At 42.4% G+C, this 18,626-nt stretch overlaps 1 protein-coding gene across 1 annotated transcript in view; it reads left to right on the plus strand.

Annotated features, from left to right (window-relative positions):
- Window positions 1–18,626, plus strand: part of TMEM163 (transmembrane protein 163) — a 256,319-nt gene that overhangs the window by 106,558 nt on the left and 131,135 nt on the right. The window lies entirely within an intron of this gene.

Here is an 18,626-nt window from a genome sequence, read left to right on the forward strand (position 1 = left end):
CACAGACAGGTCCTGTTAAATTTTTGGCTAGTTCTTCAGTATCCTGCATACCCCAGGATTGCAACCCCAGGCTAGGAGAGATGGGCATAGTTTTCCACCCTCTGGTCCAAAGTAAGTCAGCCCTTTCTGGCAGTGGTGCTACCAGTTTTCACATCCAGCTCTGCCCTTGTATAACCATCCTTTTCATTGAGCTGGGCTAGGGGATGGTGGTAGCTCCAGGCAAGAGTGTCACAGAGTCCCACTCTACCCACCCAAAGTTGAGCAGTGTTTTGTGAACATATGCATCTCAGTATATCGTATGCCTTTCGTTATTTTCCAGAGACCTGAAATGATTGTTTTGACAGTTTTATCCACTTATGGTGTTGTATTTTAGAGAAAGGATTTATTGACCTCTTCTTTCCTTTATTACCAGAAGTCATGCCTATGAATTTAAATGTCTAGAATATGTAAGGCATGGTGGAGTATGTGTGTAAGTCTAGTGGAAGAGAAACAAGGTTTATAATGAACCTCAGTCTGGCATTCCCGATTCTATATATTGTGATCATTTAGTAAGATCAACTCAAAGTGAGTGTATCACCCAGTGTTGATGGGACCCTCCATGATGCTTATTCTACTGTCATAGGGTAATTCTTATTTAGAGAAAGAGAAAAAAAATCTCTTTTGTGTTTATTTTTCTAGTAAGATAATCTGTAAAGATATGACATCATTGATGGAGGTTAAATAAGAGAGACTTAAATAGTATTAAAATTAGCCTAGGTTAATTTGCTGCAGACATTAATACTTCAGTATACAACTATACTTTGAGTTTCAATAGAATTTACAGAAGAAAATACAAGTTATAATGCAGTTTAACAATGCCATTTAGATAAATAATATAATAATGTAATTAATGCTAATTTTTTAGTAATTTGTTAGTTGATCATTGAAGATAGTTTAGGGTAAAATGCTGAGGCTAGTGTGAGCTTTAAAATTCTGAGGCATTGCACAAATTAATTGCCTAACACAAGCAATATTATTTTTACATTTCTAAGACAAGTTGTTCACTCTTCAGTGCAGTGTTCTGTTTTTGACAGAGATTCCAAAGATCATTTCCCAAGGAGGCAGGATTATTTTATTTTCAAAGTTAAAATGTAGGCTATATACTGGCAAACTGAATCCATCAATATGTAAAACATTATACTCAATAACCAGTGGGATTTATCCCAGCATGCAAGGTTAGTTTAACATCTGAAAATCAATTGATGTAATACCTCATATTAATAAAACAAATGACAAAAGCCACACAATCATCTGAATAGACACAGAAGAAACATTTCACAAAATCTACCCTTTCGGGATCAAAATACTCAACAAACTAGGAATAGAAAGGAATGTCCTAAATCTGATAAAGAACGTCTATGAAAAACCTACAGCTTAACATCATACTTAATGATGAAAGACTGAATGCTTTTCCCTTAAGATCGGGTTATCTACTCTCACCATTTCTATTCAATATTGTACTGGGGGTTTTAGTTAGGGTAATCAGGCTAGAAGAAGAAATATATGTATCCAGATTGGAAAGGAAGAAGTAAAACTCTATTTGCAGGTGACATAGCCTTCCATATAGAAAATAAGAAGAATTCTATAAAAAGCTATTAGAACTAATAAATGAGTTCAGCAAGGTTGCAGGATACAAACAAAATAAATATACAGAATCAATTACGTTTTATGTAATAGCAATGAAAAGTTCGGGAAGGAAGTTAAGAAAACAATTCCACTTACAATAGCATCAAAGCAAATCAAATACTTAGGAATAAATTTTATTCCTTAGGAAATTTTTTCCTTGGGAAAAAGAAGTACAAAACTTGAATCTTGAAACTACAAAACATTGTTGAAAGAAAATAAAGAAGACCCAAGTAAATGGAAATACATCCATGTTCATGGGTCAGAACACAATATTGTTAAGATTACTCCCCAAATTGATGTACAGATTTAACGCAATTCCTATTGAAATTCCAGCTCCCTGTTTTTCAGAAATTGACAAGCTTATTCTGAAATTCCTGTGGAAATGCAAAGAACCCAGAATTGACAAAACAATCTTGAAAAGAAGAAATTTCACGGACTAATTCTTCTCAATTCCAAAACTAACCACAAAACTGTAGTATTCAAGACAGTGTGGTATTGGCATAAGGATAGATACATAGATCAATGGAATGGAATTGAGATTCTAGAAATAGACCCTTACATTTACATCAATTGATTTTTTGCAAGGGTGCTAAGACAATTCAATGGGGAAAGAATAATCATGTCAACAAATGGTTTTGGAACAACTGGATATCCATCTAAGAAATGGTGGATTAATGCTGGAGCCCCTTTCTCACACCATATACAAAAATTACCTCAAAATGGATCATAGACATAAATGTAAGAGCTAAAATTGTAAAACTCTTAGGAGGAAAATAGAGTAAACCTTTGTGAACTTAGGTTAGGGAAAGCCTTCATAAGTATGACTGCAAAAGCACAAGGGACAAAAGAAAAAATATAAATAAATTGAACTTTTCCAAAATCAAAACTTTTGTATTGCAAACAATACCATCAAGAAAGTGAAAAGATGACCTACATAATGGGAGAAAATATTTGCAAGTCATGTATCTGATAAGGCAATGGTATACAGAATATATAAAGAAATCTTATGTCAACAACAAAAGGACAGCTCATTTAAAAAGTAGGCAAAGAACGTGAGAAGATATTCCTCCAAACATGATATACAAAGGGCCAGTAAACACATGAAAAGACGTTCAATGTCATGTCATTAGTCATTAGGGAAATGTAAATCAAAACCACAATGAGATAATAGTTCACACCCACCAGTATGGCTATAATCAATAAGACAGACAATAATACGTGTTGGGAGGATGTGGAGAAATTAGAACCTGATGTGGGAATGTACAATGGTGCAGCTGTTTTGGAAAAATTTAGCAGTTCCTCAATATGTTAAACATAGAGTTACCATATGATCTGGCAATTCCACTGCTAGGTGTATACCCAAGAGAAATGAAAACATGCATCTACATACACAAAGACTTGTACAGGAATGATCTTAGTAACACAGTCACAATAGCTAAAAAGTAGTAGCAACCCAAATGTTCATCATCCAATGAATGGATAAATAAAATGTGCTGTACTTATTCAATGGGAAATTATTTGGCAGTAAAAAGGAATGCAGTACTGGTACAGGCAACAACGTGGATGAAACTTGAAAACATGCTAAATGAAAGACCACATATTGTGCGACCTCATTTATATGAAATGGAATAGGTACAGAAAGTAGATTTGTGGATTAGGATGAGGTGCTTGGGAAGAATAGATAGTGACTATTAATGGGTACAGGGTTTTTTTTGAGGGTGATGAAAGTCTGCTAAAACTGTGGTGATGGTTGCACAATTTTGTCAATATACTAAAAACCGCTGAAATGTATACTTAAAATGCATGAATGATATCTCAATAAAGCTGTTTAAAAAAAGCTTTATTTCCCATGGGAGTTTCATAGGGCTTATTCATCCTTGAATTTACCAAAACTCAGCTTTCCATGTTAATTGTTTCATTGGAATTGTCAGGTTTTCAGAGGTCTTCTAGTGAAGGAGATTATAGTTAGTGCAAAACAGTGCATCATCTTCTAGAGCTTCTTCTGTACTGTGCATATTTCTTGAGAGGTATTGAGAAACATACACAATGTTATCAACTTATTATTTTGGCATACTTATTATTATGATCAACATTTTCATTAGTTCCTGGGCATTTTGCACAAGCTCTTGAAATACACTTCCTCACTTAGTCATCTTGAAAACTCTCTGAAGAAGGTGGTGTATCTCCATTTTTCAGATAAGGAAGTTGAGTCTTAGATACTAAGCAGTCTAGTTACAATTGATGTGGTGATGCTAAAACCAGCACTTAGTTTTGGTTGATACCAATGATTTTGCCTTTTCCTTGAGCTTCATGGTGCCTGAGTAATATAAGTGTTCGGTATATTTTCTCTTTTGTTTTTTAATACTCTTCCTGGGACACTCTCCATTTGGTGGGGCTTGTTTAGCAGATATTTCACTGTTTTCAGGCAGACTTCTGGGTTCATTCATGAGCCTATTGTTATGTTTGCTGTTTGGATGACTTTTCTGCAGGTGCCTATTGTTTAGATCCGTTCCCTCCGAGGTGATACTGTGCTCTTTACTGTCTGCCCTGGCAGTCAGACAGAGGTCTGCAGGTGGTTTCTGGTGGTTGGCTTATCTCTCTGGAAAGCCTTGGTATAAGTTGAAAGTATGAAGGGTCCAGGGTGCCAGGTCTCCTTCAGATTACAGAAATGTGTTAAGTGGGTTGAGTCCAGCATTGTTTTCTGGAAAATAATGGAATTCATATTATTTTTGGCCTGTCTTTGTTCTTTTGCTCCTCACTCTCTGAAATTCCCTTCCTTTTTATTGTCCCTACTTCACCCCCAGTAAATACCTCTGAATATTTCAAGAGTCAGTCGATTGTCTGTACCTCTGTGGATCATACTTACTAATCCCTGCTCCCCTAGTTAAGTACACCTCACTTTCATTTATGGCTTCACTGTACCCTGTAAAAATAGTTGCCACAGCACCTTTAATACTTCATTTTACTTTTGGTTTATTTAGGTACTTGTCTCTTCTCTCTAGCCTGTCAGTCCCTTATGGGTAAGGACTGTATTTCTCCATCTTATTAATTTTTGCATCCGTAGCACTGTGCCTGGGAACCTAGCAGCCTTTCAGTAAATGTTGAATGAATGTGTGGGAAACTTAGGTGAAGCCCAAGTATGGGTGAGTGATCCTGGTCCTTGCCATGCTGGGATAGCCTGGATTCTGTTGCTTAGAAATTACAGGTGTGTGCACGTGTGCACATGCGTGCGTGTTTGTGTGTGTTTTAATGAAGGGTACCTGTTTGGCCACAGAGTACCTATTTGCCTGTTAAACTTTTTTGAGTTGTTATTTTTTTATTTTATGTTATATTGGAGTATACTTGATTAATGATGTTGTGTTAGTTGCAGGTGTAGAGCAGAGTGATTCAGTTATACATATACATGTATCTATTCTTTTTCAAATTCTTTTCCCATTTAGGTTGTTGCAGAATATTGAGCAGAGAGTTCCCTGTGCTATACAGTAGGTCCTTGTTGGTTATCTATTTTAAATATAGTAGTGTGTATATGTCAATCCCAAACTCCCAATTTATCACTCCCCTAAATTTTATTTTTTTGTTTGATTTTTCAAAATGCTTGAGTAAAAAGCATCTGTTTTTAATTATATCTTATTTGTCCGCTGTGTGTACAACATCCTGTGAGCTAGTTATTTGAACATTGCTGACCTGCCTCTTGCAGAAGATAGTTTGGGGGCTTCCCTGGTGGTGCAGTGGTTGGGAATCCGCCTGCCAGTGCAGGGGACATGGGTTCGAGCCCTGGTCCGGGAAGATCCCACATGCCGTGGAGCAACTAAGCCCATGTGCCATAACTACTGAGCCTGCGCTCTAGAGCCCACAAGGCACGACTACTGAGCCCACGTGCCACAACTACTGAAGCCCACGTGCCTAGAGCCCGAGCTCTGAAACAAGAGAAGTCACTGCAATGAGAAGCCCGCGCACCACAACGAAGAGTAGCCCCTGCTTGCTGCAACTAGAGAAACCCCGCGCATAGCAAGAAAGAACCAAAGCAGCCAAAAATAAATAAAGAAAATAAATTATAAAAAAAAAAAAAAGAAGATAGTTTGGGAGTTGAAATTACAGTCTTGGTAAAGAAGCTCTTTGGATTTAAGGAGTCTGCCTAATCTGTAGTAATTACCCCCAGCCCTAGGGTCTTTCCACACACTCCACATTCCTCCCCAAAATTCCCTAAAGCTGTGCTTCTCAATCCTGCTGCTCATCGCATTCACCAGGGGAGCTTAAAAAAAATACTTCTCGGCCCCTCCCACAGAGAATTTCTAGGGGTGAGACCCAGGCGTGGGTATCTTTTGTAAAACTCCCAGATTGAAACCGAGCAAGACCCTTGTGGGGCCTTCTTGGGTACAAGAAACTTTCTGTATCCCCTGATTCTTGTTTGTAGGGAAAAGGCTTCAGCCTCCTCGTCCTTCCCTGAGTTCCAAAGGGCAGATTCAACAGTTACTAATTAGGAAAGTGAGGGAATGCAGAAACAAAGGAAAGGCAGTCAAGAGACAATAGTACAGTGATAAGGCAGAGTCCTCGTTCCTCCCCAAGGGATGTACTTAGCAGTCTGTACACATCTTAGAGTTGTTTTGTTGGAACTAAGACCCCCCACCCAGGTGGAGGACGGCACCTTCAGGCTGTGCACAAGATTCCTGGAGCACTGTCCTGTTACCTCACCACCAACCAATCAGGAGAAAGTCACACACCCTGCAGCCCCCACCCCAAATGTTGCCTATTATGACTCTTCCCTGAAAACCGTTGGAGAGCTCGAGCCTTTGAGAACGAGCTGCCCATTCTCCTTGCTTGGCCCTTGCAATAAATAAACCTTTCTCTGCTCCAGACTCTGATGTTTCGGTTTGTTTGGCCTCACTGTGCGTCAGGCACATGGACTCAGGTTTGGCAGTGAGGCAACTGATGTGCAGCCAGGGCTGAGAATCAAACCCTGTGGGCATCCTGGGGGTCTTTCAAAGATGATGCTGTCAACATGCGTGTGAACTTTTGAGGGCAAATACCTTGTTCAGGAGGATGAATTTAAAGCAGAGGTTCTCAAAGTGTGGTTCCCAGATCAGCAACATCAGCATCACCTGGAAATTCATTCAAAATGTGTATCCTTGGACCTCTACCCCAGACCCAATGGATCAGAAGCTCAGGGGTGGGCCCCAGCAATCTCTTTTCACAAGCCTTGCAGGTGACTGATGTACTCTGAAGTTTGAGAATTATTGAGTTAAAAAGGAAGAGCTCTGTCCTTGGAAGGCACGAGGGCCAGACCACAGCTGGCGATGGTCCCAGCTCTGAGAGTCTGCCCTCCTCAGGCCTCCTGTGTTGCAGGAAAGAGTGTGAGGCGTGAGAGGGTGGTCACATCCCAGGTCTCAGGCAAGTCCCTGGGATGGCCACCAACTGTGACTTCTTGGCTTTGGGCAGGAAAGAATTCAAGAGTGAGCCATAGTAAAGTGAAAGAAGGTTTATTCAGAGAGCTGCATACTTCATAGACAGAGTGTGGGCCATCTCAAAAGGCAAGAAGCCCCAAAATATGGGGTGGTTAGTTTTTATGGGCTGGGTAATTTCATAGGTTAATGAGTGGGAGGATTATTCCAACTATTTTGGGGAAGGGGCGGGGATCTCCAGGAGTTGTGCCCCTGCCCACTTTTCACCTTTTATGGTCAGCCTTGGAACTGTCATGGCACTGGTGGGTGTGTCATTTAGCATGCTGATGTATTATTACAGTGAGCGTATACTGAGGCTCAAGGTCTAGTGGAAGTTGACTCATCTGCCATCTTGGACCTAATTGGTTCTAACCAGTTTATGTCGTGTCCTCAATGGCTGTCATTCTTTTAAAGGTTGTGCCCTGCCCCCTTCCTGTCTCACCTGTACGCTCAGCAGAGCAGAAAGCCTGGCTCTGCCTCGATTCAGGACATGAAGGTCCATCCTGGGCTAGTTTTGTTTTCAGCAGCCTTTCCCCCCCTTCCCCCATAGGTAGCGGGACCTCCTTGTTCTTGTAAACACTGGTGCTTTGGCCGATTTTGTTTACCCCCTCCTCCCCTTTCCGCTTCCTGCGGGATCTTCAGTTCCTTTGCCTCCCCACACCCAGCATCTTGGGTTTTCTCTCTCTGCTTTCTCCTTCCCTGTCCCCTGCAGACACTGCCAGCCTCCCGGCAGCCCATAAAACCTGCCGTGCTCTTTTCAACACCAGAGTGCCCAGAGGTCTGTACTCTCCATCCTCGCTGCCTCGCCACGTTCAAGCCTATTTACCCATAAGTCACTTCTTCACTGTTCTAGTGAAACTGCTTTTCACCGAACTGAAGTTTACCAAATCTAAACATTCCCGCCGCCACCGCCCCCCCGCCCCGCCATTAATCTTAGTCTTCCTTGAATTTTCTGTGGTGTTCGGTGCTGTTGGCTACCCTTTCCTGACTGGTAGATACTTTGTGTCGTTTGCGTGTCACTTACCCTCTTGATTTTATTTTTCCTGCCTGCCACTGGCTCGTCCCCAGAGCTCTGCCTTCTGTTCACTCATCCACACTGTGTCTGACACTCTGCTTGGTCCTGGGGATACGACGACACACAGACACAGCCGTCGCCTCCCTGGAGCCACTGGTCTCCCAGCCCCACTCTTCCAGAGAGACTTTGAGGGGAGTGATGGTTCTGCAGGCCTGGTCAGGAGAGACTCACAGAGGAGGGGACTTTGGGCCAGGGGATGCCCAGGGATTTGCTTGTGGCAAGAGCAGGGAAGAAAACATTCATTGTGAGCAGAGGAAAGAACATGACATTTTCTGAGAGCGGCAGTTTTAGTGTTAGAGCACGGGATTCATGAGGGCAAGTGTTGGAAGTTGACCCTGGAGGGGTTTGGGGGGGCCAGATAAAGACATTACATTCTGTGTTTAGAAATTTGTAATTTACCCTTAGAGCAGTGACTTTAAAAATACACGTTTCGGGGCTTCCCTGGTGGCGCAGTGGTTGAGAATCCGCCTGCCGGTGCAGGGGACGCGGGTTCGAGCCCTGGTCTGGGAGGATCCCACATGCCGCGGAGCAACTGGGCCCGTGAGCCTTAACTAAAAAAAAAAAAAAAAAAAAAAAAAAAAAAATACACGTTTCCAATTTAACTTTTGCACCAAATAACCCATTCTCACTATATCCCCTTCTATAAAACAAACAGCTCCCGTCTGTAGTATTCAAGCATTTAAAAGGAAAAGTGAATTTCCTTTCCCACAAAATCACCCCAGGGGTGACTTCTGTTACCAGTTTGTGTGTGCCCCAGATGTTTTTTTTTAAATCTTTACTGGAGTATAGTTGATTTACAGTGTTGTGTTAGTTTCTCCTGTACAGTTATACATGTACATTTATCCACTCATTTTTAGATTCTTTTCCCATATAGGTCATTACAGAGTACTGAGTAGAGTTCCCCATGCTATACAGTAGGTTCTTATTAGTTATCTGTTTTACATATAGTAGTGTGTATATGTCAATCCCAATCTCCCAATTTATCCCTCCCTGACACTTATCCCCTGGTAACCATATTTGTTTTCTATATCTGTGACTCTACTTCTGTTTTGTAAATAAGTTCATTTGTGCCCCCCCTTTTTTTTTAGATTCCACATATAAGCGGTATCATATGATATTTGTCTTTCTGTGTCTAACTTACTTCACTCCGTATGACAATGTCTAGGTCCATCCATGTTGCTACAAATGGCATTATTTTGTTCTTTTTTATGGCTAATATTCCATTGCATATATGTACCACATCTTCTTTATTCATTCCTCTGTTGATGGACATTTAGGGTGCTTCCACGTCCTGGCTATAGTAAATAGTGCTGCAGTGAACATTGGGGTGCCTGTTTCTTTTCGCAGACTTTTATAAATATAAAATTTGCTGCTTTCACTTAATACATTGCTGTCATCTTTACACGTCAGCGTGTTTGGATCTGCCTCATTCTTTCTCAGACCCATGGCACTTCATTATATCAGCGTCCTGTATTTTGTTTAACCACTTTCCTATCGATGGGCATTAAGGTTGTCAGATTTTCACCACTGTGAACACATAGCAGCAAACATCCTTGTCCATGTTTCTTCATTCTTTCGTGTTCCAGTAAACTTTTGTAAGAGGGAACACAAAGGGGAAATTGCCAAGCCCAAGATCAAGCTCATTCAGAATGTCTCTCCAAGGTGGTTGGAGCCAAAAGAAACTGCCAAACTGATAGGTGAAAAATAGGCATTTAATATTTTAGTAGATGTCCCTTTCATTAGTGACATTGAGGACATTTTCCTATGTATGTTGACCAATGATTTCTGCTGTCAAGTGCCTATCGTTTGTCCATTTTCTTATTGGGTTGCTTTTGTTTTTTTCCTTCAAATATATTTATTTATTTATTTTTGGCTGCATTGGGTCTCTGTTGCTGCGTGCGGGCTTTCTCTAGTTGCATTGAGCGGGGGCTACTCTTCGTTGCGGTGCTCAGGCTTCGTATTGCGGTGGCTTCTCGTTGCGGAGCACAGGCTCTAGGCACGCGGGCTTCAGTAGTTGTGGCTCGCGGGCTCTAGAGCGCAGGCTCTGTAGTTGTGGCGCACGGGCTTAGTTGCTCTGCAGCATGTGGAATCTTCCTGGACCAGGGCTCGAACCCGTGTCCCCTGCATTGGAAGGCGGATTCCTAACCCCTGTGCCACCAGGAAAGTCCCAGTTGCTTTTTTTTCTTATTGATGCAGGGAGGTTTTAAAAACATTTGAGATATTATCTTTTCATTTGAATTTAATTAACATTTTAAATTAAAATGCAGTCTGTGAATACTTGCAGATACAAGTTTTGAATACTCATGAGGGCAGTCCCTCCCCCAATCCTTTTCTTTGTCCCCCTGCCCCAGAACTTTTACCATTTTGGGGAGTGACCTTTCAGGTCCCTTTATATCCCTTTACACACATATGTACTGAGAGAAAATATCTTGCATTACTTTGAGGGTTTTATTTTTCAGTAACTGCTAAGGATACATTTCAAGTTCTGAAGCTTGCTTTTTCGTGAACAGTGTGTCTAGTTCATCTTTCTTTGTTGCTACATACAAACCCAGCTGTTGTGTTTACCTGCTGGGTAATATTCTGTATGTAGCTGTAACAATTGTTTGAACCACATTCCCCATGGATGAACCCTGCCCACTCCCCGAGTCTTTCCTGTGTTATAAGCAGCGCCACAGTGACCACCCTTGTGCGTACCCCCTTGGGCACTCTGGTATCTGTCGTGGATGGTTTAAAGTAAGAGAGCTAGCATCAGATGTGTCTGTCAGAAACCACTCTGACAGCGTAGTGAAGGAACGGGACCTAGGTTGGAACCAGTTAGGAGGTTATTGCAATCGTCCAGGGGATAGAGAAATGAATCTGAGAGAATGAATCTGAACTGATGCAGTGGGTTTGGAGAGAGAGAGGACCTGTGAGAGGGATGTGGAGTGGTTAGGCTGTCCGCAGACGAACTACAGAGTTTGAAAGTTGAAACAAAGCTTCTCTCTTCCTATTGATGAAGTCAGTACATAGATTGGCCTGATAGGAGTGAAACAGTGCTAGCTGTAGGAATGTCTCCTGTACGGCCGGTCCCAGGGGACAAGGAGAGAGTCTTCAGCCCAGGGAGGGTTAAGGGTTACAGTTGTCACTCTGCCAGGCAGGACCCAGTGTGTGCTGAGGTCAGGTGTGTGTGTGTGTGTGTGTGTGTGTGTGCGTGCGCGCACAGGCATGTGTATGTGTGGTCCCAGTGACCTGGAATCCTGAGGGGTGCTACTTGGCTTTCTTTGGTCAGGGAAAGGACAGCAACTGTATTAGTGGTTTCCAGAAGATGCCACAGTAACCTCACCTAGCCCTGGGCAGAGGGCCGGAAGACCCCTTCTTTTGTGGGGCTTCTTTACTAGGGCATCTGGGAATGTATGGGATGTATTCACTCACTGTCTTAAATTACTTTGCTAAAATCTCTCATGATCTTCAGTTCAAGATTTGGGACCCCTTTAGGGCCAAATCCAAACCTTAATGAAATTCCATCATCTTTTATAATAACATTAAGGGCCTTTGAACTTGAACTAATTTAGAGGAGAGTCTGGTAACGAAAGGGCAAAAGCCTTGTTAAAAGGTAAAATCTGCCCAGACTCCTCTGCCTAGGAGGGAAATTTTCTGGGTGATCTCTTCCAGCAGAAAGAGAGAAGGTTGAAATGACTTAATGTTGGATATGGGGCTGGGAAAGAAAAGTGAGAGTCGAGAGTGACTCTGAGTTTGTAGTTCAGGTGACCAGAACGATAATGTATAAATGGGACAGCAAGATACATCTGTGCTAGAGTACAGTTTGTTTACAATGCCCATAGCCCATATATTAGGTAGGGTTCTCCAGAGAAACAGAACCAATGGGAGACACACACACACACACACACACACACACACACACACTCACTCACTCCCTCACAATATTTATTATCAGTAACTGGCTCATGTGCTTATGGAGACTGAGAAATCCCCAAGCTGGAGGCCCAGGAAAGAGGTGGTATAGTTCAGTCTGAGTCTGAAAACCAGATGCACCAGTGGTGTAAATCTCAGTCTGAGGGCAGGAGTACACAGTGTCCCAGCTCTGAAGTCAGGCAGAGTGGCAAGTTCTCTTTTTCTCTCCCTTTTTGTTCTACTCAGGCCCACAGTGGATTGGATTATGCCCACCCACATTGGAGAGAACAGTCTGCTTTACTCAGTCTACTGATTCAAATGCTAATCTCATCCAGGAACATCCTCGCAGACACACCCAGAAATAATGTTAGCCTAATATCTGGTCTCTCTGTGACCCGATAAAGTTGGTACATAAAATTAACCATGCCACTCCATAAGACAGATGTGTCTAATAGGGATTACAGCTCAAGAGATAGATGAGGACTACAGATATAGGTACACTCATGACTGTGAAAGCGGGAGTTAAAACTTTGAGAGCGAATGGGATCCCCAGAAAGAAGGTGTGTCAGTTGAATAGCTAGTGAGACAAGCAGAAAACCAGGGAAGAACTGGGTTCTAGAAGCCTAAGGAAGACAGTTTCAAGGAGGAAAAGATGAGATAATTTAGACATTCCAGTTCGGTGGTTAGTGTCCTTTGTCCTTGGAAATCAGGAGATCTTCATGCACCCTTTTCAAAAGAGGATGCTGGTCCTTTCCATTTTAAGTGTCTGCTCTGTAGCTGTGTCTGTTGCCTTAGTCAGGGCAATTCAAACTAGTTGCTTTAATTACAACCCTAGAAATCTCCGGGGCTTGACACAATTAAATCTTAGTTTCTCACTCATACCACATACTCTGCGGGTAGCGCCGCCTTCCTTGGCAACAGTCCTCAAAGCAGTGACTTGGGAATCTGAGAGCCCTTTATCTTATCATGCTGCCGTCTTTACAATGGTCACTGCTGTTGCTGTGGAAGGGGAAGAGAGAGCATGGACAGGATTACAGGGGTGTATGGCCAGGTCTGGAAGCAGCATAATTAACTTTCACTCATACCCTTTTGCCTGGAACTGTGTCACACGATCTCTACGTAATTGCACAGGAAAGCCAAGACTGGGAAATGGAATTGGTGAGCATTTAACCCTTCTCTGCTACAATACCAAAGGCATACCCACAGCCTTCACCTCTCTCTCTAGTTACAAGGTCCACATGTTGAATTTATTAGTGGACATTTCAGACTCTACTTGTTTGAATTACAGTTAATCCTTGAGTAACACGGGGGTCAGGGCGCTGACTCTCCAAGCCGTTGAAAATCCGTGTATAACTTACGGTCCACCCTCTGTGTATGCGGTTCTTCTGTATCCACGGTTCTTCTCTATCCAAGGTTCCACATCCTTGGATGCAACCAGTCTCGGATGGTGTGATGCTATAGTATTTACTATCGAAAAAAAAAATCTGTGTACACGTGGACCCACACAGTTGAGACCCGTGTTGTTCAAGGGTCAACTGTAGGTCTTAAATACTCCCTTCCTCCATCTACACGAGAGATTGCTTTCAGCTGCTGGTAACAGAATTTTATCCTTTAAGGCCAACTCTGGGAGTCAGAGAGGGACATTCCTATCTCCAGGCCTTTGCTCAAGCTGTCGCCTCTTGCTGGAATGCTTTTCCTCCAGGTATTTGTGTCACTGCCTTCATGTCTCTGTTGAAACTTCACCTTCTTAGTGAGGATTGCTTTGTCCTCTCTATTTAATACTGTAACACCCGCCCCACTTAGAATTCCCGATTCTCCTTACTCTGCCCGACCTCTTTCTTTTCTTTTTTTTTTTTAAAGATTTTTTTTTTATAATGTGGACCATTTTTAAAGTCTTTATTGAATTTGCTACAATATTGCTTCTGTTTTATGTTTTGGCTTTTTGGCCACAAGGCATGTGGGATCTTAACTCCCCAACCAGGGATCAAACCTGCACCCCCTGCATTGGAAGGCGAAGTCTTTAACCACTGGACCGCCAGGGAGGTCCCCCTACCTCTTTCTTTATATCTCTTATACCTTTGGATGTACAATATACTTGTTTATTATACTTATTTTTTATAGGCTGTTGTCCCAGAAGAATATTAGCCCCAGGGCAGGGATCTTGGTTTTCATTTCCTGACTGAGGAGATCAAGTGTCTTGGACAGTGTCTGGCATATAGTAAGCACTCTATAAATATTTGTTGAGTGAATTGCATTGAGTAGCTTAGACCAGAAAATCTTGGAACCAGTTTAGCAGGTAGGAGCACAAGGAGGGTACGGTTGACGGTCAAGTCCAGCAGCGTTGTCTTTGCAGTTGCTGTGGCATCTGTTCCCTGGCGTGCTCACGGTTTAGTTACCTACACTGTTTGGTTGGTTTCTGCATCACTGGCCTCTCAGCTTTGAGGGCTCTGGCCTTGCCTTCTCCTGCCCCTCTGCACACGTAGCCACGTGCATCTTCCTGCAGTGTCATGATGCTGTGATTGCCGCTGTATGAACACAGCTCTTGTACATGGTCTGCTTTGCAGGGGAGGGGGTGTGTGTGGGGGGCTGCCGGGTGTTCCTTGTTCCTGTGGATAGGTTTAGGTTGACTTGTCCTCTGTACCAGGCAGTCTTGAGGGCCTAAGATACTTTTGTACTGCACCCATGAAAATATTTTAGTTTGTTTTAAAATCAGTAGAGAAAACTCAGAACTTTTAGGTTGAAGAAAAAGTTTTAATATTTAATAGCATACTCATCTACAAAGTTGTGAAATACAATAAAATATAGTATGTAATTAATAGGTACTCGCTATATAGTTAATTAATATGTAATTACTGGAGGAAGGGGCAAAAGCGACCAGGACTCGTAAAAGTCATATTGTAGCCCTGGCCATGACTTGCCTGGGGTCACTCAGAATATGGTGGACTTAGGCCTAAGATTGCCTTCAAGTCCTTCTCATGGATGAGGGAACTGGGGCCCTGAGAGGCTGTCACATGCTGTTGAGTTGTTGAGGTCATGTTTAGGTCTTCTGAACTGCTGGCTAATGCTTCTTGCCTGTGTGCCATGCCCCTCTGTCTGAGAAACCTTCCGAAGAAGTAACTTAGATGAGTATAGTTTCTAAGTATATCTCATTTATTTGAATTATTCAGCAGATACTTACTGACACTCCATTCCTTAGCCATTTATGAAGAAGACACCTGTGAGTGGCTGCAAACTGTTCATCCCATTCTTCAGTCACGCTAGATAAAAATTTTTACTGTGTTAACTAACAAGCCAAGTCTTAAAAAGGGAGTAAAGCAAGGGACCATTAGGTCAGTAGATAAAACTCTTAAAAGGGATAAGAACTGCTTTACAGATTTTTGTGTTTTAAAATGAAAATGCATCTGGAAGCATCTGGTCCTTTGTAGGCAAGTATTAATTGATTCCTTTCCCTTCTCTTCCATTACACAACATTTTTAGTCCTCTGCATACATCATATTTTATGCCATTGTTTGCTTATTACCCTCCTGGATCAGAGACAAGTGAAGAATTAAGTCATATAAAACAATTAACCCAATTAAGTCACATATAAAAACCACATTCACCTTCGTTACCATTTCAATTCCCTGTGCTATTTTGCTCATCTAGACCAAGTCCCACCTAGCCCATATTATAGCTGCACGTGGGCCATTTCCTAGGCTCCGGGGATACAGAAGAGAGCAAAGCAGCTGCTCTCAAGGAGCTTGATGTCCACTGGGGGCAACAGTAGGTTTGTTTGAGAGCATTTTCAATTTCGAGGCTCTGGATAGCTCTGGATGTGTGTGTGGGTGGTGTGTAGACGTAAACACTCGTACACACAGCAGAAGCCTCTTAACTGGATATGGTTAGGATTAGGTGTTTTGGTTAATAAAAAAGTAGGGTAAACCTGGGAACACAGATACCTTTAGTGTTAATTTTAACTTTATAAAGTTTATGTGTCTACACCTACAACATGTAGATCCTTCCTTTGAATATAGATTCAGTGCCAGGAGTTCTGAATTGAGCTTGTCATAAACCGTATCGAGAACATCCAGTTGCCTGGGGTTAAAGCAGAACAAGCACAAACACATCCAGACGTGTCAAGTCATCCAAGCCCAGGATTCTACATTTTTTATGATTTTTTTTTTCCTCCCACTCTTTCACAATTATCTTGCCCATACCTGGTGTCAAGTTGATTATTTTTCAACAAAATGGCTATAATAAGTCTTTCTAAAGCATTTAATCCAATTTATAAAAACTACTATTTTTTTTTTTTGTCCTCATGAATATCAATCTACCTAATACTTGTGTAGCCAAGCCTAGTAGTTAAAAGCATGGGCTGTAGAGCCAGACTGCCCAGGTTCTATCTGAGCTTTGCTACTGTGAGCTTGAAGCTGGGTTGTGGCCTCAGTTTTTTCACTGATAAAATAAGCCTAATGATCAGACATATTGCACAGGATTGCTGAGAGAATTATATCAATTAATACCAATGAAGTTCTTAGAGCAACTCCTGGGACATAGTATGTATTAGCTCTTTTTTTAAAAGAAAAACTGTATTTATTTATTTGTTTGGTTGCACTGGGTCTTAGTTGTGGCAGGCGGGCTCCTTAGTTGCGGCTCGTGGGCTCCTTAGTTGCGGCTCGTGGGCTTCTTAGTTGCAGCTCGCTGCCTCCTTAGTTGCAGCACGTGGGCTCCTTAGTTGTGACATGCGAACTCTTAGTTGCGGCATGCATGTGGGATCTAGTTCCCTGACCAGGGATCGAACCTGGGCCCCCTGCATAGAGAGCTCGGAGTCTTATCCAGTGCGCCACCAGGGAAGTCCCTGTGCTAGCTCTTATGATTACTATAAATATTTAGTATTATGTGATTGTATTAACAAATTCAACTGGCATAAGCAGGTTTGGGAGCAGGCAACACTCTTTCCTGGCTAAAAACTGGTGAAATTGGAATGGAGCGGGCATCCAGGGAGAACATCCCAGATCCCTGGGTGTTTTACAGAAGTACTAGCGGCCGCTAATCTGGCTGGTGCATAAGTGGAGGTCAATTAAGAGAGGTTATGCTCGGTGTATAATTGATCGTCTGCTTGTACATACTGTAAGTCAGAACATGCATCAAACTGCCTGGAAGTATATTTTCCATCTTTTTTTTTTTTTTTTTTTTGGTTCAGTGAAAGCCATTACCTTGCTACAAAACCATTCTCTCTGATTCTCTCAGAGAGAGAGACAGACAGACAGACAGACTGACCTACCGACTGATCTTGAGCCCATGCTCCATGTCGTGCTGTAGAGTTTATAGTCTGCAGATTCTATGGGATTCAGAGAATTGGCCACCATGCTCTCTTCTGAATTTGGCACGCTGTGTGCTTGATGAAATGATATTTACTTGCTGATCATCCAAACTAGTAGAAGGAAATGAACCTAAAGTAACGAACTCAGCAAGCAGGATTTCTGCCTGTGGGTGTGCCTCCCTGATTTACAGTTCTGCTGCATCGTCGGCTCTTGCAATGGGGAGAGTAACTTTTTGCACCACATATGTCTTTGTTTTCATCCTGCTGTGTGTTTGAGAGGGCACGGTGACAGGCAGCATATAAATAGCTAGCTTCCATTTTTATTTTTAGTGGTAATGACTTTTTTTTTGAAATGGGATTTCTTATTTAATAAGTTATGGGATGTAATTACCACCTAGTTAGAATGCATCACGTTCATCTGAAACGCTCGGTAAAATCAAAGTCCACGTATAACGGAATAAAATAAGCCTGGTGATGAAACAGACAACCTTTAGGCTACCTTAATGTTCAATATTTCCCTCTCTCCCTCCCCCCTCCCTTCCTTCCTTCATTTTCTATAAATTGGAATGACGCCACTTAAAAGTGTTTCTGGAGTGAGCTAGTAAAAGGCGAAAGATTTATGTGGTCTGAAGAGAAACCAGAGTGTTCTGGAGTGAGCTAGATGGCACGGGTCTTCTGCCATCCACAGGTCTCCCACTGTTCAAGGGCTGCATCTATAAGTGGATTTTCCCCTTTGCATCTTCATATAAGTAGTGGCCCACAGCCTTTAAATTTCTCCACCGAGAGAACGTGAAGACTTGATTAAAGGACCCTCCCGCTCTGGATCGGGAAAGCCTGCATAGTGGTCGTGGCGGACCAGCCTCCGTAGGGGTTAATCACTGCAAGGCAGCTAGCAGCTTCCTGAGTTAAACCTCTGCATATGAAAAAATCCCGGAGCCAGAGTTACCTTCAATTTTTTATGAATCACGCTCTTAGTCACTAGAAACTATCAACCCTGCAGTTGTAGGCGATCTGAACGGCCTGGGCCCAGATTGGAGAAGCAGTGACTAACAGTCAGTTTCGGGCTTGGCTTACCTCCCACCCCCTTCCCTCCTCCCCGGCCCCCTCCCTGCTGGGCTCTGTTCTCACCACCTGAGGTCTGCACATACAGGTCTTTTCATCGGAGGGTTTATTAGGCGATCTCCTCCAAAAAGGACTGCAGACAGCACCGGGGCACGTGTCTTTGGAAGAGCTTGGTGGTGACTGGGTCTGCTCA

Source organism: Balaenoptera ricei, chromosome 7 (assembly GCF_028023285.1).
Source record: "Balaenoptera ricei isolate mBalRic1 chromosome 7, mBalRic1.hap2, whole genome shotgun sequence".
Classification (NCBI taxonomy): Eukaryota; Metazoa; Chordata; class Mammalia; order Artiodactyla; family Balaenopteridae; genus Balaenoptera; species Balaenoptera ricei.